This window comes from Physeter macrocephalus, chromosome 4 (genome assembly GCF_002837175.3).
Source record: "Physeter macrocephalus isolate SW-GA chromosome 4, ASM283717v5, whole genome shotgun sequence".
In the NCBI taxonomy this organism is placed as follows: Eukaryota; Metazoa; Chordata; class Mammalia; order Artiodactyla; family Physeteridae; genus Physeter; species Physeter macrocephalus.
Window position 1 is genome coordinate 93,334,423 of NC_041217.1, and position 23,864 is coordinate 93,358,286.

Sequence of the window (23,864 nt, forward strand, 5' to 3'; positions counted from 1 at the left end):
GCCATGGCCGCTGAGCCTGCACGTCCGGAGCCTGTGCTCCGCAACGGGAGAGGCCGCAACAGTGAGAGGCCCGCGTACCACAAAAAAAAAAAAAAAAAAAAAAAGGAAAAAAGGTTTTGCTCCTTGTTCTACTGAAAAGGAACTTCTAACATAGTCAGGGTAATAATTACATCTATATAGCACGTTGTTCATGCCATATTAATATTATATACACAGTATTGTGCTACTTCAGCAGGGGGAAAATCACTCATCTATTGGGTTTACCAAAGGTTTCATGAAATGCTAATCGAAATTTGGATTTTGATAGGCAGATATAAGGGACAGTGGGGACTACAAGAGAAAAAGCATATTGTGTGGTCAACCTCAGATAGGGGCTGAAGCCTAGCAATTTGTGCTGCGAGCAGGATGTCTAGGTGATGACCACCACTACAGGAGGTCTTTCTTCTCTAGCTTTGCTCTGTTGACCAGCTCTACTTGCTGCATTCTGGAGAACATGCACTTTGAACCGCAGCTTGTTGGCTGCAGTGCACACTGAGCTGTGTTGCTGCCTGCTGGCAAGCTTGCCCTTTCACCTGTGCTCCCTAGTGCCACTTTGTGCTGCATTTGTCAAACTTACCAAACCTCTGTTACAGATTCAACTGTGACCAAAGTCAGAAATTTCAAAAATTGGTGTTTAGGAACAGCAATATATGCTTGGAACCCTTCTTGAAGTGGCCCCGGGTTGCTTACCTCTACCTGTGCCCATCTATGTGTCTTAAATTGTGTGTCTCAACTCCAACATAAGGAACAACTGACACTAGGCTTAGAGGAATGACTCATCTTGTGACCACTGGTTGTATGTCTTATCCAGGCATCGATCGGGTCCTGCTCTGCAGAGTGCTCAGGAGAAAGAATAAGTCACCATGCAATCTATGGGCACATCGGGTGTAAGGAAGAGTAAGTAGTTAGTTACCATGTGGTGTGAGAGCCACACTCCTAAAAGCAGATGACTCACCAAGATTCTACAATATGTCTTGGCGGCTGCTGCTGCCTATGCCTCTGTTGCCAAAACACAACACACAGTATATAAAATTCTTGGGATTTTCCAGAAATACACATATCCAAAGGAGGACTGGTACATAGAAGTGAATATGAACATGGAGTGGGAAATAAGAGTAATAATAATAATGACAGTGACAGAAGTAGAAATTGCTATCAGTGGTGAACTGTGTGTCAAGGACCAGAAAACTAGTATAAAATCATCAGTGGTCCTTCAAAACTAGACTTAGGGTTTAAGATGTTAGTAGGGAACATTGAACTATTGAAATTTCTGAGCAGAGCTGAGTTTTAGAAACATTAATCTGGCTGTGTTGTAATACTATCACAGGCTTTCTAATCAATCAGTCAGTCAACCAATCCATTATTTTTTATTAGATTTGTTAAAAAATAATTGTACACCAAGTTTTAGAGTCACCGTTTTAGGTTACTTGATACAATAGTTATATAGACATTTGATCATTTGTAAGAATTAAAATTCAGGCCCTCCTACTCACTATTGTGTGACCTTGGGAAAGTTATCTCCCTGCACTCAGGTTTTATAATCTTTAAGACTGGGATAGTAATTGAACCTACCTCATAGGACTATGGTGAGAATTAATTAATTTAGCATATTTAAAGTATTTACAACAGCTTCTTACACATAGTAAACACTGATATACAGGTTGTCATTTTAAAAATATTTATTTAATAATATCCACTCAACAAATATTTATTGAGTGCTTAAATTCCAGGTATTGTTTTAATTTCTAGCAATATGGCCCTGATGAAGCAAATCAACTGTCCTCGTGTATTGTTAACAAAATAAAGTTGTCCTCATGTAACAAAATTGATGTATTTTGGGTGTTTGGGGTTTGAGGAAACAGAGGAGGATTTTGAAATAAAGATTATCATATATTTTGCTGATATACTGTGCTGTTCAACATCTAGACCCCCTTCCTCTTTGGGAGGAGTGCCCAATAGAGCCTGCGTAGGAGGCAAGATCCTACCTCGTACTAGGAAATTTGAAGTTTCTGTAATTTCTTCTTTTTTTCCCGCTAGCCGTTGAAGCACTGGAGTGTGACTGAGGTTCTCCCAGTCAGATGCCCTCAACAGGCACTAATAAAGAAGTAACAGCTGAGGCTCATTCACTCTGTACGCAGTGGAGTTAAGCATCCAGTGGTGCCAGCAGTAGTGGGAGTTCAGAGTTGGCGGGGCTAGTGGCAGCATTCTGTGCATGACTAGGACAAGATGTTGGCTGTTTTATTTGCTGGTAGCAGCTTCCTTTCCTGATCTTCAGACTTCCTAGATATCCTTCCATATCTTTGTTAAAGTCAGGGTCAATTTCATTGTTTCCAACCGAGCTTGTTAACTTGCATAAGTCTTTGATTGTAGTCAAATCACTGTCATTAAAACAGAGCTGCAAAAGTGAAGTTAAAAGGAGACTCTAATTCATTCAACAAAAACGTATAAGCAGCTTCACTGAGCTAATCACCATAACCGAGCAATAATAGATATTCTCTCTGCCCTCTTTAATCAAATATCATACATATTAGTGTAAAACTGCAGCTATAATAAATCTTTTGAAGGAGAGGTGCATTATGCATGATTACTTAAAGCAAGAGGATTTGACGTGATCAAGAATGTCATGGCAGGCTTATTTGAAGTTTTGAGAGCAGATTTGAAATATCTAATGGTTGAATGGTTAATCAAAAAAAAAAAAAAGAAAAGAAAAAAGAAAATAGAACTCCATGATTAGGGCACTGCTTATTCAAATGCCCTGAAGTGGGAGGAAGAACAGGGTCATTTGAATTTTTTTTTAAATGTCAATATTGTTAGATTATAGAGAACTACAGAGTGGGTCTAGATGAGTTAGTCTAAATGAGGGTGCAGAATAAACAGGAGCCATGGGGTTTGGTGCAGAATTTTTTAGCCAAAGTAATCACTTTCATTTAATGGTAGGGTAAAGACTAATCTAAAAGCAGAAGGAAAGTCAATAAAATATTTTAAATTGTGTGTGTGTGTGTGTGTGTGTGTGTGTGTGTGTGTGTGTGTGTGTTGGGGGGCAGGACTTAGGGTTTATTTAAAATTGTATTTAAAAATCTAACTTTGTGTCCAATGTGACTAATTAATTAGAGTAAAACAGATTCACATAGAACATTTTAGATATAGTGAAATCCAACAGAAATTTCTTCAGTGAGGTAAATGTTCTACATCCATGCTGTTCACTTGAAATGTGGCTAGTTTGAGGTTTTGAATTTTGAATTTTAGTTAATTTAAATTAAAATGTAGATAGACATGTGTGGCTAGTGACTACCATACTGAACAGTGCAGAAAAGCTATTGCAATAGTTCAGGCAAGAGGTAATAGCAGCTCAGATTATACTTGTGACAGCGGGGAGAGAAAGAAATAGATCTGAGAGAAATTTATGAGTTAAAATGTTAGAGGATTTGGTTATGGCTTAGATATGAAGATGAAGGAGAGGGAAGAATTAGGGTGACTTGGTTTCTGGCATACGTAGTTGGGGTCATAGAGATGTGATGTCATTCACTGAAATGAGGAATATGGAAAATACCACCTTTTTGGTGGGGCTCATGATTTCAATAATGGGCTTTTTGAGTTTCAGGTATCTTGGAGATATCCAAGTAAGGTTACCAAGTAACCAGTTGTATTCATTAAACTGGTGGTGAGAAGAGAGCTCTGGGTTAAAGATATAATTTTATGAATATAATTTTTTTTTGAATTTTTAAATTTTATTTTATTTTTTATATAGCAGGTTCTTATTAGTTATCTATTTTATACATATTAGTGTATATATGTCAATTTTTTGAATTGTATGAGGAGTGAGTATGTGTTAGACAGTCTAGGGGAAGGATTTTAAATGAAAAAATAAAAGAGGGTAAGATGCTCTTTAAGAAGCTTTAACTGTTAATGGTGAGGACAGAAGAGTGAATAATCCCATGATGAAAACTGGGGGAATGTGATATTTTTTTCTATCTGTCACTCAAATAGAAACATTGTTTATAAAATGAATAAAGATACCTGAAGATATCTGATAAGACCCTATCATCAATTTGTCATTTAGAAAAAATATTATTCTTTTTCATTTCAAATATTGGTGGTTCTATAGAGAATATATTTTTTGTTTTTTTTTTTTGTGGTACGCGGGCCTCTCACTGTTGTGGCCTCTCCCGTTGCGGAGCACAGGCTCCGGACGCGCAGGCTCAGCCACCATGGCTCACGGGCCCAGCCGCTCCGCGGCATGTGGGATCTTCCCGGACCAGGGCACGAACCCGTGTCCCCTGCATCGGCAGGCGGATTCTCAACCACTGCGCCACCAGGGAAGCCCGAGAATATATTTTTGATGTTTCTCTGTGGTTAGGGCTTTATGAATAAATTTTATTGGAACTTGGGTTAGTAGACAAGCCTTGGAAATTAGAAGATGACTCAATAGGTTTGCAGGTTTCTGGAGAGATTTACCTACATTAAGGTATGAGATTTACCTACATTAAGGTACATACCTTGTACCTTAAACCAGGTACAATGGATGTGTTTACACGGGATATGTAAACCCAGAGACACTTGTCTAATCTTCCCCTTGTAGACATTCACTTACATTTCAATGGGTGAGAACCAAGGAGTCTTCCCTGCCTCTTGGCAAGAGAATTTGTTTATAATAGGGAGATGTCTCCCTCTTTCAGGAGGGGAAAGGTACAACTTATATAAGCTGCCACATTCATATTTTGAGGTTCCTTTCCTGTGATGCAGATGCTTTTACAGAGCTGTCCATATGGCTTTCCGGATAGACACAGAAGAAGGGAAAATTAGGGCAAGGGGAACTGATGCAGTTATTGTAGGAAATAACCATTTTCTTTGATCAAGAAACGTCATGTTTGCTTTCAGGAAAATATGAAAATATATTTTAAAACTTTTCAATTTCCCTAACATTTGTTTGGCAATACTTCAATATAAGTAGGAGATCCCAGTTTGGAATCAAGCAGAGATGAAATTGATCTTTACAAAGACATCGTATAAAAAACCTTAAAACTTTCTATCTAAACTTACACTACATTGAACCACCATAATATTATATATTTTTCATATTTAATAGTGCTTAACTTATTCTCCTTAATATTATGCTCATTTGTGTATTCACAGTAGTCCCAATTAAAATCATAAGCTAAATGAAGACAAGGTTATATCACTTTTCTTTTTTTACATTTACCCTCATATAGCATATTGTTTTACTGCAGTGAATGCTTACCATACCATCCAAGATATTGCAGGTTCTTTCCAGATCACTGCAATAAAGTGAATATCACAATAAAGCAAGTCATACACATTTTCTGGTTTCCCAGTGCATAAAAAAGTTATGTTTATACTATACTGTGCTCTAGTAAGTGTACAATAGTATTATGTATAAAAAAACAATATGCATACTTTAATTAAAAAATACTTTATTGCTAAAAAATGCTAACCATCATCTGAGCCTTTTGCGAGTTATCATCTTTTTGCTGATAGAGGGTCTTGCCTCTATGTTGATGGCTGCTAACTGATCAAGTTGGTGGTTGCTGAAGGCTGGGATGGCTGTGACAATTTCTTAAAATAAGACAACAGAGAAGTTTGCCATGATTAATTCTTCCTTTCATGAACAGTTTCTCTCCAGCATGCAATGCTGTTTGATAGCAGTTTACCTATAACAGAACTTCTTTCAAAATGGGGATCAATCCTCTCAAACCCTGCCACTGCTTTATTAACTCAGTTTCTGTAATATTCTAAATCTTTTGTTGTCATTTCAACAGTCTTCACAGCTGTATGATCAGGCCACCCTGTTTGCTTGCTCTCTGTACAACCCCTGTTCGACCATGACTGACCTTCCCCCTTAATGGTAGAGCTTAATCAGTAAATAAGTACATATTATCTCCCCACCCTAGTGATTGTTCTAATCTTTAGATCAGAATGGCTCCCCTTTGATAGTTTAATAAAGGGAAGACCTCTGCCCCAAGAAGGTACTTAGCCTGAGGGGCTAAGAGGGCTGTGTCCCTCTGCTGGTTTCCCTGGTAACTGATGGGCCAAACTGATGTCAGTTCCCCCTATAACTGGTAGTCTCCCTATTCCCCCAGAAGCAAAGATGGCCACTGCCATGTTCTGCCCACCATCTGCTGTTCACGGTGGGGTGTCACTTCAGGACCCTTTTGCTTCAGAGGTGTAAGATCTTCCATCTATTAAATTACTGATGTCTCTGTTGCTGACTCCAAGCTCTTTCTGCAGTCTTGAGACTGGACAAGTACTGGGCTTGCAGGTCTCTGGGGTGCAGCCCAACCACAGTATCTTCACCAGGAGTTGATTCCATCTCAAGAAACCAATTTCTTTACTCATCCATAAGGAGCAACTCCTCATCTGTTAAAGTTTTATCATGAGCTTACAGCAATTCATCACATCTTCAGGTTCCATTTCTAATTCTAGTTCTCTTGATATTTATTTCCACCACATCTGCAGTTACCTCCTCCACTGAAAGTTTGAACCCCTCAAAGTCATCCATGTGGGTTGGAATCAACTTCTTCCAAATTCCTACTTGTGTTGATATTTTGACCTTTTCCCATAAATAATGAATGCTCTTAATAGCAGCTAAAATGGTGACTCCTTTCAAGAAGGTTTTCAATTTATTTGCCCAGATGCATCAGAGGAATCTCTATGCATGGCAGCTATAGCCTTAAAAAATGTATTTTAAGAATACATTTCTTACTGAGCACAGGCTCAGTAGTTGTGGTGCACGGACTTAGTTGCTCCACGGCATGTGGGATCTTCCCAGACCAGGGCTCGAACCTGTGTCCCCTGCATTGGCAGGTGGATTCTCAACCACTGTGCCACCAGGGAAGCCCACCAGCATTCAGAGATCTCTGATCACAGATCAGCAATAACAAGTATAAATAATAATAAGAAGTTTGAAATATTGTGAGGATTACCAAAATGTGACACAGAGACACAAAGTGAGAAAATGCTTTTAGAAAAATGGCACTAATAGACTGGCTCAATGCAGGGTTGCCACAAATCTCCAATATGTAAAAAAATGCAGTAACTGCAGAGCACAGTAAAGCAAAGTGTAATCAAGTGAGGTATGGCTGTAATTTAAATTGAATTGGCCAGTTTAGACGTGATTTGAAAACTTACAAATGTAGTTCTACAGTTAGTGAAGGCTCACCTCATCCTTCTCCATCCAACTCTCTCCTATTTCTATATTATTTACATGAATCTATCCAAACTATTCATTTAGGAATATTTAGCAGACAATTCTATTCCATGTGTAGATGAATAGAACTTGGATTTGTTAAATACATTTACTATTTGAAAAAAGATCATCACTAAAAAAAGACTAAAGTGTTACATTAGTCATATGTATTATTCCATGAATTTTTAGGACATCTGAGAAGCAGTTTTATTGTGTCTTTTCCAAAAGATAAGTAATTTCATCTTATAAGGAAACAGTTTTCTACAGAATAGAAAAGAGGAAAGGATATCTTTTTTTTTTTCCTTCTGAGAATCTTATTTTTATGCTTTCCATAACACTTTAGTTGAAGACATGTAGGTGTATTCATTGTAAGAAGTTGTTTCTTTTGGTTTATAATTTCCTCAGGTGGCATTTTTTTCACTGATGACTTCCCCCAGAGCAATTCTATCTTTATAAAATTGAATTTAGATATTAGCTGCTCCACTGAATTCTTGTGTTCTCATCAAAGAAATCTTCTCACTGAGTCCGTCTAAAATTTGCTGGGATTGCGTCTCATGTATCATGTGGTTAAGTGGAAGTAATTTCAGTTAGAGAACATTTTAGCTTTCTTAAGCCTATGGTTAAATGGCAGAAGCTGTGAAAATGAAGGTGAGTTAATGGCCCAATGTAAATACAAAGAATAGGGATTAGAGCTACTAATTTCTTTTCTATTCTTTCAAATTATTTTAGAAACACTACCTCTTTGCTTCTTCGATTGGAAGGGAAAACAATACTCAAATTTCTTTTAGGCCTAACTTGGAATGCAGGTTGCTGATAACATACATTTTCCAAGTCAAGTTAAATATACCTTTACTGCCAATATGAGTTATTTACATACTGAAAAAAATGTTTTAAACTTTGATACAATCTCAGGATTCCAATGTTTCATCAGAAAAGAATAAATTGACATATAAATCTATCCACACTTTTTCTGCATAGGTTTTCTATCTCTAGAATAGTTTATGATAGTACATACTTTGAGTGAATGGTAAAAATCTCTAAAAAAATTTTAAAACATTGTTTGGAAAGAAATGATTTGTAAATTAATTAAATATCAGTATCTCCTACATGCCAGACACTAAACTTACCTTTTAATGGGAAAAAAGATAACAAATAAAGGAATGTATAATATGACAGGTGTTAATAAATGTTATGGAGAAAAATTAAGCAAGGAAGGATGGGGGTAGTTTGCTTGTGGGAGAGTATATCACCTTAGGTACTGTAGACAGGAAAGTCCTAATTGAGAAGGTTCCATTTTAGAAGCAACTTAAATGGACTAAGGGAATAGAAAATTCTGGGGAACAGCAAGTGAAATGGTTCTGATGAGTGAATATGATTGATTTGTTCAAGAAATAGCAAGGGAGTCAGTGTGGCTACAATGGACCAGGAGAGAGATCAGGTGAGATCAGTTCAGAAATACAGCCAAGAACCTAATTATACAGAACATTTTTCATCATGTTAAACATTGAGGATTTACCTTGTGTGAGACTGGTGCCCATTGGAGGGCTTTTGATCTGAGGGAGAATATATTACTATGTTTTAAAATGCTTCATGGAGAAAAAAACTAAATGAATAAGTATGGAAGGACTCTTCCATGGAAGAGATGATAGTGGTTTGGACAAGATGGTAGCAATAAGGTGGTGAGAGATGGTTAAACTTGGGATTTATTTTAAAAGAAGGTAGTTACATGGCTGAAAGGTTAGATATGGGGTTTGAAAGAAAGAATGGTGCTTTAAATTATGTAGAAAGAAAAAAATATAGGAGATGAAGATTTGGGGGAAATAAATTGTTCAGTTTGGGGGCATGTTAAATTTGAGGGGATTTAGACTTCCCAAAGGAAATTTAATGTAAATGGTTGGATAGACAAGTATAGACTTCAGGTGAGAGATTGGAAAAAGATAAAATTTGGTGGTCAGATATAGATAAAATATAAATCTCATGAGTTAAAGTGAGGTCATCTGGGGAGTAAAAATAGAAGAGAAAAGGACTAAAGACAGAGTCCTGTGTCTCTCCAATATTTTGATACCAGAATATTGGTAAGTAACTAGCAAAGAAGCTTGAAAAGGAGGATCTAGTGATATAGGAGGAGGACCAGGACAAAAGAGTGTCCCAGAGTTCAAATAAAGAGTCACTTTCTAGGGAGGAGTCATTATCTCTGTCAAATGATTCTGAAAAACCAAATAAAAAAAAAGACTACACTTGAACATAAGTTTTAACAATGTGTATGACATTGAAGGAGGAATTCTTCCATGTGCATAGGTATGAAGTCAATTGCATATTTTGTAGCTTTGGTACAATTCCATTGTAATGTCTGGAGCATCACCTTATAGGTAAATTTTAGGTAATTAAATTCTGAAGTGAAAAATAAATAATTCTATGTCTTGCTCATAAGTACAAGTGTAACCCAGCAACTACTGGATTAGACAAATGTATCAAAGCTGAATTTGAGGAGGACACTGGGGAAAGGTGCATTGTTCTACAGAATAAAATGGGAAGAATTTGCTTTAAGAAAAAATTTCTGGCTTTGCCTTTTTTGTTTCATCTACATATACATAGAAAGACACAGCAAGGTGACACAGAAGTGAAGGGGAAAAGAAGATTATGGAGACATGGAAGATGACAGAAGGAAGCTGCAGAATGAGTGAATAACTTCTTTTATACCAAAGATACTTAATACTCAATTTTATATTTGTTAACTTATAAGCCCCGTCACCATACCTACTACATCCACAAAGAGCTTGTGTGAGTATTTTGGTTTTCTTTGAATTACAGGAAGGGAGCTGAGTTGCAAATTTATATCAATTTCTGAATAGTAGAAACAGGGTGCAGAGCAGAGGGTAAGAATTCAGTGGGAAAAAACTTGTGCCAGATGTAATCATGTGGCCAAAAGCAGCATCACAGGAATTTCATAAATAAAGGGAAAATCATGGTCAGTCTAATGTGACACAGAACTTCAAAGCAAACTTACGTCAATGCTTTAAAGACCTTGTGACCCAAGCTGTCACCTGGATAATATAAGATGTTAATAAAAATGGATGCACGTTTTAAAGGGAAAATCAATATACCACTTTCATTAATAGAAATTTCTTGGTTAATTATTAACCTTCTTTAAAGAGTCAGTTAGTTTTAAAAATGTATGAATAGTGATATGAGACAGAAGAGGGGAAAAATCATTTAGGCACATCTTAAATAGATCACCATTATTTATGATAGAATTAAGCCCGATAGCCCAGAGACATAGTTAAGGTCAAGATTTAAAAGAGTAAATAATGGTAGTCATTTCTATTAAGTTTAACAGTCCCTGTCTGTGGCATTCCAGTATCTTTTGATTTGCAAATACACTCTAAAAATTTCTAGACTTTTTCACACAGCTCAGGGAATGAAGGCCTTCTAAATGCTAGAGGTTTTAGCAGAATAAGGTTTTGGGATGGTTTCTTAGAGGTTCGGAATCATGAATTTGTAAGAATTTGCTGTCTATTTGAAACACAAACATTTCTTCCTGCTCCCAAATCCAGTGTTACAGGGATATGGATAGTTGCGCATGACTGAGTCTTCAATTAGATGCTTATTTTAACCTGTTACTATATTCTTCAGTTTTCTATATCTAAAAGTTTCCAGTGATATTTCTCGTTATCTGTAGATTTGAAAAGTGTTTGTCTCTACCTGCCTGTTTACACAGTCACCATTTTTCTTTTCTTCCTGACTGGGTTTAGTAGCTCTAAATTTCCCTACAAGGAAATGTCATGCAGTTCGACAAGCAAAGTGACTCAATAAATATCTGCTTAATTGATGATTGATAATTTGCCTGCAGGACATTAATTTTTTTAATAAAACTGTGGAATAGTTTTAGAATTACAGGAAAATTGCAGACAGTACAGAGATTCCAATATACTTGGAACTCTGTTTCCTCTATGAAATATTTGTCACAATTAATGAACAATATTGATATATTATTATTAAAGTCCATACTTCATTCAAATTTCCTTAATTTTTTCCTAATGTCCTTTCTCTATTCCAAGATCTCATTCAAGATACCAGATTAATTTTAGTCGTAATCCTTTCAGACTCCACTTGGCTGAGGGATGGTTTCTCAGACTTTCCTTGCTTTTGATAACCTTGACAGTTTTAAAGAGGTCTGATCAGCTATCTTTTTGAATGCCTGTCAACTGACATTTGTCTGATGTTTTTCCTCCTGGTAAGACTGGAGTTACATGTTTTGGGCAGGAAGACCCCAGAGGTGAACTGCCATTTTCATCACATCCTATCAAGGTTACATTCTATCAACATGACTTAGCACTACTGATTTTGATTTTGATCACTAGGCTGAGATAGTGTTTCTCAGGTTTCTCTACTGTGAAGTTAGTCTTTTTCCACTTTCCATACTTTACTCTTTGGAAGGAGTCACTATGAGTAGCCCCTACTTAAAGACTGGCGATTTATGCTCCACTGCCTTGAGGGCAGGGTATCTACATAAATTATTTGGAATTCTTCACAGATTATTTGCCTATTCTCTCCCATTTATTTGTTTATTCAATAATTTATTTATATCAGTATTGAGTCATTAACATTTATTTTATATTTTGGGTTATATGATTCAATATCACTTATTTTATTGCTCAAGTTGTTGCAGTTTTGGCCATTGGGAGCTCTTTGCGTTGGCTCTTGTGTCCCTTTTACATACCAATCAATGTGCTGTGTTTTTTGTTTGTTTTATTTTGTTTTGTTTTTAAGCGCTCCTTTACTTTCTGTTACTAAAAGAAGCTCCAGGCTCATCTTGGGTATTTACTGCACCAGTCTTAGAATCATCCATTTCTCTACAGAACCCTGGTTCCTCTTATTAGAGAATGGTATCAGAAATCAAGTTCTGGGCCTAACTGTGCTTGTTGCTACAGGGGTCTCATTGCTTGTAGGCCATCTCAGCTGACAGAATTAGCAAATATATATAGGTGTGTGTGTGTGCTAACCCATGTACAGACATATATCTATAAATATTTCTATATGCAAACATCTGTATCTATATTAAGCTAAACATGAATTCATACTAATGTCTCCAAATCTAATTCATTATGACATACATCATTGTAGACTTCTCTCCTTGCTTGTCTGTAACCTTATACGCCAAATGTGAGAAACCTGGTTTCCACCATCTGCCATCCCTTTACTTAATTGGTCAGTTTCCAGTATACAAGTATACCGATCTCAGAATTGTTAACCCCAAACCACTGGTGTAAAATAACTTTACCAACTAGTGTTTATAGACAGTTCCTTTTGCCTTTAGTCTTAGAGATCCCAGCAGTTCCCAAACTTAATTAGGTAAACACATTTCCTCCCACCCTCTTTGGTGAAGTTGTTTCAAACATTTGTAACAAAGTTAAGGTTGTTTTGTCACCTTCTGCATTCCATCCTGAGATCCATTGACCTAACTGAGTTTTTAAAATTTGCATGTTAAAGTTCTCTCTTAGTGCTGTACAGTTCTGTGAGTTTGGGCAAATGCTTAATGTCATGTATCAACAAGTACAGTATAGTAATACAGAACAACTTTGCCAGACTAAAAAATTTTCTGCGCTTCACCTAATCAACTCTCTGCCCATCCTTGAAGTCCTCCCAATCACTGGTCTTTTCACCATTATTATAGATTTGCTTTTTCCAGAATGTCATATATTTAAAATAATATATCATGTAGCTCCTTCAGACTGGCTTCTTTCACTCACTAATGTACATTTAAGATTCATCCATGTTTTTTCATGGCTTGATAGCTATTTTCTCTTTATTGCTGATTAATATTGCATTGGACAGATGTACCTTGATTTGTTTATCCATTCAACTTGAAGGACATCTTGGTTGCTTGAAGGTTTTACTGATTATAAATGAGGCTGCTATGAATATTCAGGGCTTTGTGTAGACATACCTTTTCAAATAAATTGAGTAAATCACTAGGAGCATGATTTTTGGACCCTACAGTAAAGCTATGCTTAGCTTTGTAACAAACTACCATCTATGTTCCAAAATGGTTGTACATTATGCATTCACACCAGCAGTAAATGAGATTTCCTTTTTCTCCCTCTCTTTACCAACAATTAATATTGCCAATTAGAAAAAAAAATATTTTAGTCATTCTAATACGTGCCTGGTGGTATCTCATTGTTGTTTTAATTTATACACAACTTTTTTTTTTTTTTTTTTTTTTTTGCTGTACGCGGGCCTCTCACTGTTGTGGCCTCTCCCATTGCGGAGCACAGGCTCCGGACACGCAGGCTCAGAGGCCATGGCTCACGGGCCCAGCTGCTCCGTGGCATGTGGGATCCTCCTGGACCGGGGCATGAACCCGTGTCCCATGCAACAGCAGGCAGACTCTCAACCACTGCGCCACCAGGGAAGCCCCTATACACAACTTTTAACTGAACCTATTCACAGTCCCCTTTTTTGTTAGTCAGCATTTTATTTAATGTTTTATTTCTTTTCCTCATTCTACCCAGTTTAATCATTGTTAAACTTTACTTCTTAAAAAGAACAAAATTTTTACTCCATATTAATGGTTAAAGAACAATTGTACATATAAAGCCACACCAACAGCACTTAAGTGTATTGAAATACATTATACGTGCAAAGGAAGCAGCTGCAGCAAGAACAGTTGGACACTCTAGATTTATTGAAAATACAATCTATGAGGTATTGATAGGCCACGTGTTCTATTAAGATTGACTAGCTTAGATTTACTAGATGATTAGATTGACTAGATGGGATGTCATCCAAATCACAAATTAAGTCAGAATTTTTGATGCCTCTTTGTGTTCTTTTTAGTTAATTTATGTCACTGAGGCTGTGTCCAGTGGGGAGAGAACTAATGCAAATTGTGGTTGTCAGTTTTGGCATTATTTTGAAAGAAAATAAATGGGAAAATGAATAAATGATGTAAGTGATATTTGGCATTGCTTTCAACACAGCTTTCAGAAAGGATGTCTTCAGCTGTTGCCAAAACATATCTGTATGATATGCCTCAAGTGAGGAATTTTGCGTGACGCTCCGGTGACTTAGCTGTGAACCCTTTATAAAGGCATTTTGCACACCTCTTTGCTTAGTTAATAGAATTATACCATGTGGGAGATTAGAAGTGCTTATTTTACAGATAAGAAAATTGAAGCCCTGAAAAACTTTGCTACTTTAAAAAATCACACATAGAGTGAGAGGCTCAATCTCTTGACTCCACTTAGTGTGTGTGTGTGTGTGTGTGTGTGTGTGTGTGTGTGTGTGTGTTTTCCTCATAGAAATGTAAAGGAGTTGGCAAAGCAAATGCAGAATATATAATTTAAAGTAGAGAGAGAGGGGTTGACTGGAGAATGGCCCAGGAAATTGGATGCTCAGGGAGATGTATGGTCTAGCCTCAAGTATCTCTGACCTCCATTTGTTTGTTTCAGTAATGGGCATTTCTGATTATTTGAACAAGCAAAATTAGTCATAAACATTGGATTCTGATTTCAATTCTGACTGAAATACTGACTGTTCTGCATCAGGTATTTTTTCCATCTTGGTTATATATTGAACACCTAGTCACCAGTCACAGCTACCAACAATGATACATCTTTTGTTGGTATTCTATTCCTGCTTTACTTCACTAACCCTTGTTCTTGTCCCTGGGATCACATTCACAGATAAATTACTCACACATAAGCCCTTGTCTCAGGCCCTACTATTAGGGGAAGCAAGTGAAGGCAAACAACAAAATAATACATATACATATTTTTTTTAAACGAGCAATTTTCAGTCCTGTTATTCAGCAGTAAAAGATTGAGCTTTTTTTTTTAACCTCCTTTTTTGAGGATTATCTCCATATTTCTAATAAAATTCTAGTAATTTTTTTCTTTGATTTGTCCATTTAACAGAAATGAAAATTTGGCTCGCTTGTATAATCAACCCCAATTCCCTTTTCCCATCTTAAAATATCAACTTCACTCCTTTTAGTTAAATTAGAAATCACTATTTTCCTTTTTATGATAATGTAAATACTGTTCACTCCAAAATTGTATTTCATGTTTCCTTTTTTGAAAAAGCTGTTTTACCCCCTTGAGTTAATTTACCTCATTTTTCACTTACATACTTGTGTAGATACCTACCCATAATTTTTTCTGCATGTTCTACAATTTCACTTCACAGTATCTTTTCTAAGATGTCATTCTTTTTCTTTTAATTTAAATTTATTTATTTATTTATTTTTGGCTGTGTTGGGTCTTCGTCGATGGTTTTTGTTGCCGTACGTGGGCTTTCTCTAGCTGCGGCGAGCAAGGGCTACTCTTCGTTGTGGTGCACGGGCTTCTCATTGCGGTGGCTTCTCTTGTTTCAGAGCTCAGGCTCTAGGAGCATGGGCTTCAGTAGTTGTGGCTCGTGGGCTCTAGAGCTCAGGCTCAGTAGTTGTGGCGCACGGGGCTTAGTTGCTCTGAGGCATGTGGGATCTTCCTGGACCAGGGCTTGAACCCGTGTCCCCTGCATTGGCAGGTGGATTCTTAACCACTGCACCACCAGGGAATTCCCTGTCATTTTTCTTCTGAAGGTCATCATAGGATACTCTGACCTCCTGCTGCAATTTGGATGGATGCTTATGTGGAGTAAAGGCGCTCTCCTTTTCCCCTTTTTGTGTTGGAGGATTTTTTCATATGTGTGGGAATCTTTGCTTGTACATTCATATTTAAGAGTGTATTACTTAAAAAAAAACTTATTAGAAAGTTCTTAAGGATATCTCTGTTGGTTTATAGACTTCTTTTTAGAATGATTGGGAGAAAATCATTTAGTTAAAGTTTAGGTATGGGAGTAAGGCATTAATTTAAAGGAAATCTCAAAATCAGTTTTGGAGTTCTTTCTGTGGTGCTGTCCATTTTCTTCAGAGATAAAACATTCTATTCTCCTACTTAGCTCCTGATGTTCAGCATCTGAAGCAGAGGAGACACTTTGCTAATCCGTAGGCATTTTTAATAGTTTTTGAAATTTAAAAACACCTCCTTTTCTCCACCCTCCCAAATCATCATATCTTTAGTTTTAAGAGTATCCTGTTCAGTTCTCCTGAGAATAAGCCTATCATTTCCTGTCTTAGAGGCATACATGTGGCTGATGTCATTTTTGAGAGCAGAGATGTTCTGGTTTGATGGTTACAATATTTCAAATGACTCCCCTGTTTTGAGCCCTGTACTTGACATATGCCTTTATCAACTCATTAAATACTTTTCTCAGCCAAATCAGTCACCAGTTGTCAACCTACTTTGCCAAAAATTTGTTGAAATCTGTAGTCAAGTAATGAACCTTAACCCTTTCTCTTTGTACTTACAACTTTATTACATTTTTATTTCTTATAATAATTTTAGTTGGAGTCTGAGTATGAAAAGAAATAAATATAAAATTTAAGCTGTCATCTTTGGCTAGAAGTTTCTCCTCTCCTTTATTGAACACTTAGAATACTTTATTTGTACGAAAGAAGAATATACAAATATTTCAGATAATCATACATATTGCAAGTAATCATATTTATAAAATATGTATATATATTTGTATATGTGGGTGTGTATATATATGTATACATATATATTTGTGTGTTTATATATATATATATATATATATACACACATACATATTTCTCTGAAAGTTTTTTCCTTATTTTCTGAGTTTGGGTACTTTAGCTATATATAAACATCACAAGTCTGGTAAATAGATACTATATTGTACCTGTTTTATAGACATGATAACTGAGGATTACTGATATTCGCAGAGAGTAAAGAATTGCAAACTGACTGTTATCAGTTTGCTTTTCCCTACCCACACCTGTTCTCTACCTTTTTTACCTTGCTCTGTGCCTCAAGAAGTTGACCCCTATGGAATGCATCTCTCTTACCAGTTCGCGTTGCTTGGGTTTCATCCCTGGAAGCCACTTGTAGATTAGAGTACAAGAGGAAACAAAGTTTCAGGTGTTTCTTTCCTGCTCCTTCCTGATTGAGACTTTGGAAGGGGCTGCATTTCTCCGTGACTATAGTTGCTGCTGGTTGGGCTTTCCTCCAACTCCTCCTTCTCCAGTTCCTCTTCTTCCTCCTCTTCCCCCTCTGTTCCAGCTCCCCCCAAAATTAATGGTTTACTGCTAATGCCAGTCTAGGATCCCTTGTTGTCCTCCTCAGCCTTGCCTGTGCTTCTTAACCTTGCCTGTCCTCTACAAGTAATCGCTTTCCTAACTTCCCTTTATTTGATACATCTAAGTTGAATTTCGTTTGATTGAAGTTTAACTCTTAAAGAGGTAGAGTATGACACATGCAGTGTTCTTTCTTACTCTATAAAATCCAAATACTTATACACAGAACTCTACAGTTTATACCTTATACTATAGGCACACAGAGTTCATTAAAGACTGTTATTGATATGTGAAGGAATTAAAGATGTGTGTTTGGGTGCAGAAAGTTATAACACATTCAGTAAAAAAAAAAAATGTAGAATGCATCTTCACTAAACATTCAAGGCTCAAATGGCAAAATGATATCAAACAAAGAAACTATAAATATACAAAGCAACTGCAAAATTTACCTAAACTGTTAAAAAGCAAATATTATGTGCACTGATTAGAGGACCTGAAGTTACAGCATTGATAGGTCGTACAACTCCTGTGTAGGGACGCTGAATAATATGAAGGCCCAGAAAGGACATGGTAGAAATGATTTTCCTGCTAATCCAAAATTTCCACCTTACATTCTCCTGCTCCATCTCCAGTCACAGCTATTTGTGAAGGAATAAAATAGAATAGATAGTTTAGCTGAAGAAACTGCTGTCTTAATCATAAACAAAATTTGGATTTCCTTCTCCCTGTTCTTATCTCAAAATGCTATGAGGAGTTTACTTATAGGATAGGCCATTTAAAAACTACTAATATTGAGAACAGAGTCATTTTCTCCACATCAATTCCCACCCTCCCTAGTACACTTTATGTGATCACGTCTCCATCTGTGTAAAGCAGTAAGGCCTGTTTTTTTCTTGTTTTTTTTTGTTTTTTAATTAAGATACACTATTAAGCTCAGATTAAATTAGCTTCTGTGGAATACTGTATCTTATTCTTCAATAAGACTAAAAGATTTATCTGTGAGAAGGGTATCTGATATAGGTGCCAGCTTCAGGCCCTGCCTTCTAAGAGCTTCTAGTTTAGTTACAAAATGTCACTGTCAGGTGTTCTTTTATTTCACTGAAATTATTTCAGCCCCAATATGTTTTGTGTTGTTTGCTTAGTCTAGATTATTACAAAAATATATTGTTATTCTCCCGATCTGCAGCTCTTAATATTTCTATTTTATTCTCACACTGAGAGAATTTGCTACTCTAGCAGGCATACTACATAGTTTTCTTTCTTTTTTTCTTCTTCACAGTTTTCAACTTCCAAGCCAGTTCTGATTTATTGGGAATGGTTTCTAGTGTGCTGACTTAAGCAATCTGAGGCTGAGTGGGAAGGTCTGCCAATACTGATTGCCAAAGCCTGCAAATAGTACCCCTGTGGAGAATGACAGCATTCTAACTACATGCTTTCCATTCTTACCCAAGGATCTGATCATGCTACAGTCCTGCCTTATGGAGGTGGAATAGCATAATAGTTAAGAATATAGATTTGGAGCCAGTCTTCCTGTTGGTTCACAACTTCGGCAATTCCTGGGGTGAAATTCAAAACTGGCCCTTGTACATGGAGGGCAAGGAAAGACTCAAGACAGAGGCAGACCATTCCTGTTTAGCAGGTGGCAGGTTTAATAAACAAGGGAACTTACACACAAGGCTTATCCTGGGTGGCCACAAGACAAGTAGATCTCCACAATTGCCTACAAGCATGTTAAAAGTTTGTATAGAGGTTTTATGGGGTTTAATCACAAATACCATCCAGATGGTCTCAATAACACCTTACTCTTTCAAAGTTACATCATTGAAAGAGCTCTGGCTATGGGAACCGTGGGCAGAATGTACATTCCAAGGGCAAGGGAGAGAGTGAGGAACCTCTGATTGCCCAGGTCCGGCCCACATCAATTGGAGGTCATATCCTCTCAAGGACCTCTTCATTAAATTAATATTAAATTAATATGTATAAAGCATTTAGAATGTAGTAAGTGCTTTGTTAAGTGTTTGCTGTTATTACCATTCAGATGATTTGTCTGCCATTTTCTGTCTTTCTTGTTGAAACTATCAGGAAATCATGAATGATTTTTTTTTTTTCAAATTCTCTACTCAGCAGAGCCTTGCCTATTTTCTAAGACCTATCTTCAATGCTAACTTCCCAGATCACACAGTTACAATCAAACATCTATTTGTTGGGTATTTGGAAGAGTTTATTTCCAGTTCCATTTCAAGTAGCTATAATATTCTCTTTTGTACTTTTATAGTACTGCTTATTCAGAGCCTTTTCTCCTCTCACTTTCACTTCAGTTTCAATTATGTTGTAACATTCCATGCTATGATCATGCCTTTTTCTTAACAATTGTATTACTTACTACCTTCTCTGAGTCATGACATTGCTCCTCATTTTTTTGTATCATTAAGTCATAATCTGATCAATGTGTAGGCAATAATCAGGAATATGTTTCAAATATGGTATTAGCGTATTGCAACTGGGTCCTTGCCTTGTGCAGCCTCTGTTCTCAAGTTGGGTTATTATCTGAGGCCCAGTCTAGTTTTCCAAGGATTGTGCCCAGTATAAACTGAACTATCTTGTGATTTTTTTTCTGATACTACAGAATAAAAAATGTTATTAACTTTGCCACAACAGGTAACTGCATATTATACAACTAATTTTTTTTTTTGTCTATCAATGTTCAGGCAGCGTTTACTGTAACACTTTGAAAGTGTCAGAAAAATTGTTTGTCACTAGAAAAAATTTTCTTAGTCGACCTTGAACTTACTATTAATTCCTAAATCTCTGCATTGTCATCCAGACTTTGAAATGTTTGCCTTCTAATTACTGTAGCATTTCTTCTACCAAAACTTCTTAGGTGGGAGGTGCTTCAAGATGGAGGAGGAGTAAGACGTGGAGATCACCTTCCTCCCCACAAATACATCAAAAATACATCTACAAGTGGAACAACTCCTACAGAACACCTGCTGAACGCTTGCAGAGGACCTCAGACTTCCCAAAAGGCAAGAAACTCCCCACGTACCTGGGTAGGGCAAAAGAAAAAAGAAAAAAACAGAGACAAAAGAATAGGGACAGGACCTGCACCTCTGGGAGGGAGCTGTGAAGGAGGAAAAGTTTCCACACACTAGGAAGCCCCTTCACTGGCAGAGATGGGGGGGGGGGGGTGGGCAGGGAGGAAGCTTCAGAGCCACGGAGGAGAGTGCAGCAGTAGGGGTGCAGAGGGCAAAGCAGAGAGATTCCCGCACAGAGGATCGGTGCCGACCAGCACTCACCATCCTGAGAGGCTTGTTTGCTCACCTGCCGGGACGGGTGGGGGCTGGGAGCTGAGGCTCGGGCTTCGGAGGTCAGATCCCAAGGAGAGGACTGGGGTTGGCTGTGTGAACACAGCCTGAAGGGGGCTAGTGCGCCACAGCCAGCTGGGAGGGAGCCCGGGTAAAAGTCTTGAACTGCCTAAGAGTCAAGAGACCATTGTTTCAGGGTGCATGAGGAGAGGGGATTCAGAGCACTGCCTAAACAAGCTCCAGAGACAGGCGCAAGCTGTGGCTATCAGCACAGACACCAGAGATGGGCGTGAAATGCTAACGCTGCTGCTACAGCCACCAAGAATCCTTTGTGTAAGCACAGGTCACTATCCACACCTCCCCTCCTGGGAGCCTATGCAGCCCGCCACTGCCAGGGTCCTGTGATCCATGGACAACTTCCCTGGGAGAACACACGGCATGCCCCAGGCTGTTGCAATGTCACGCAGGTCTCTGCCACCGCAGGCTCGCCCCACATTCCATACCCCTCCCTCTCCCCGGCCTGAGTGAGCCAGAGCCCCTTAATCAGCCGCTACTTTAACACCCTCCTGTCGGGGCAGTGAACAGACGCCCTCAGGCAACCTACAGGCAGAGACAGGGGCCAAAACCAAAGGTGAACCCCAGGAGCCGTGCAAACAAAGAAGAGAAAGGGAAATCTCTCCATGCAGCCTCAGGAGCAGCGGATTCAATCCCCTCAGTCAACTTGATGTACCCTGCATCTGTGGAATACCTGAACAGACAACGAATCATCCCAAAATTGAGGTGGTAGAATTTGGGAACAACTATAGACTTGGGGTTTGCTGTATGTGTCTGACTTGTTTCTGATTTTTATGGGTTTTTTTAGTATAGTTTTTAGCACTTGATATCCTTGGTGGATTTGTTTATTGGTTTGGTTGCTCTCTTCTTTTTCTTTTATTACTTAAAAATTTTTTAAATTTTAATTATCTTATTTATTTATTTATTTATTTTTCTTTTTTTTTCTCCCTCTTCTTCTGAGCCGTGTGGCTGACAGGGTCGTGGTGCTCTGGCCTGTTGTCAGGCCTGAGCCTCTGAGGTGGGAGAGCCGAGTTCAGGACATTGGATGACCAGAGACCTCCCGGGCCCATGTAATATCAATCAGGAGGAGCTCTCCCAGAGATCTCCATCTCAACACTAAGACCCAGCTCCACTCAATGGCCAGCAAGCTCTAGTGCTGGACACCCCATGTCAAACAACTAGCAAGACAGGAACACAACTCCACCCATTAGCAGAGAGCCTGCCTAAAATCATACTAAGTTCACAGACACTGCAAAACACACCACCGGACGTGGCCCTGCCCACCAGAAAGACAAGATCCAGCCCCACCCACCAGAACATAGGCACAAGTACCCTGTACCAGGAAGCTTACACAAGCCCCTGAACCAAACTTACCCACTGGGGGCAGACACCAAAAACAACGGGAACTATGAACCTGTAGCCTGTGAAAAGGAGTCCCCAAACACAGTAAGTTAAGCAAAATGAGAAGACAGAGAAATATGCAGCAGATGATGAAGCAAGGTAAAAACCCACCAGACCAAACAAGTGAAAAGGAAATAGGCATCCTACCTGAAAAAGAATTCAGAGTAATGATAGTAAAGATGATCCAAAGTCTTGGAAATAGAATGGAGAAAATACAAGAAACGTTTAATAAGGACCTAGAAGAACAAAAGAGCAAACAAACAATGATGAACAACACAATAAATGAAATTAAAAATTCTCTAGAAGGAATCAATAGCAGAACAACTGAGGCAGAAGAATGGATAAGTGACCTGGAACATAAAATAATGGAAATAACTACCACAGAGTAGAATAAAGAAAAAAGAATGAAAAGAATTGAGGACAGTCTCAGAGACCTCTGGGACAACACTAAATGCACCAACATTCGATTTCTAGGGGCCCCAGAAGAAGAAGAAAAAAAGAAAGGGACTGAGAAAATATGCGAAGAGATTATAGTTGAAAACTTCCCTAACATGAGGAAGGAAATAGCCAATCAAGTCCAAGAAGTGCAGAGAGTCCCATAAAGGATAAATCCAAGGAGAAACATGCCAAGACACATATTAATCAAACTATCAAAAATTAAATACAAAGGAAAAATATTAAAAGCAGCAAGGGGAAAGCAACAAATAACATATAAAGGAATCCCCATAAGGTTAACAGCTAATCTCTCAGCAGAAACTCTGCAAGCGAGAAGGGAGTGGCAAGACATATTTAAAGTGATGAAAGGGAAAAACCTGCAACCAAGATTACTCTACCCAGCAAGGATCCCAGATTACTCTAGCCAGCAAGGAGCGCATTCAGATTCGATGGAGAAATTAAACACTTTACAGACAAGCAAAAGCTAAGAGAATTCAGCACCACCAAACTAGCTTTATAACAAATGCTAAAGGAACTTCTCTAGGCAGGAAACACAAGAGAAGGAAAAGACCTACAATAACAAACCCAAAACAATTGAGACAAAAAACCTGTATGTGGAAAACTATAAGACACTGATGAAAGAAATTAAAGATGATACAAACGGAGAGATATACCATGTTCTTGGATTGGAAGAATCAACATTGTGAAAATGACTATACTATCCAAAGCAATCTACAGATTCAATGCAATCCCTATCAAATTACCAATGGCATTTTTTACAGAATTAGAACAAAAAATCTTAAAATTTGTGTGGAGACACAAAAGACCCCGAATAGCCAAAGCAGTCTTGAGGGAAAAAAATGGAGCTGGAGGAATCAGACTCCCTGACTTCGGAATATAGTACAAGGCTACAATAATCAAGACAATATGATACTGGCGCAAAAACAGAAATATAGATCAATGGAACAGGATAGAAAGCCCAGAGATAAACCCATGCACATATGGTCACCTTGTGTTTGATAAAGGAAGCAAGAATATACAGTGGAGAAAAGACAGCCTCTTCAATAAGTGGTGCTGGGAAAACTGTACAGCTACATGTAAAAGAATGAAATTAGAACACTCTCTAATACCATACACAAAAATAAACTGAAAATGTATTAAAAGCCTAAATGTAAGGCCAGACACTATCAAACTCTTAGAGGAAAACATAGGAAGAACACTCTTTGACATAAATCACAGCAAGGTCTTTTTTGATCCACCTCCTAGAGTAATGGAAATAAACACA

The 23,864-nt window shown here is 37.8% G+C and overlaps 1 long non-coding RNA gene across 1 annotated transcript; it reads left to right on the top strand.

Annotated features, from left to right (window-relative positions):
• Positions 1–875: 875 nt before the first annotated feature.
• Positions 876–21,948, top strand: LOC129392035 (uncharacterized). Its single transcript, XR_008616985.1, has 3 exons — positions 876–936; positions 20,266–20,434; positions 21,705–21,948. It is a non-coding gene; the product is annotated as an uncharacterized lncRNA (long non-coding RNA).
• Positions 21,949–23,864: the final 1,916 nt, after the last annotated feature.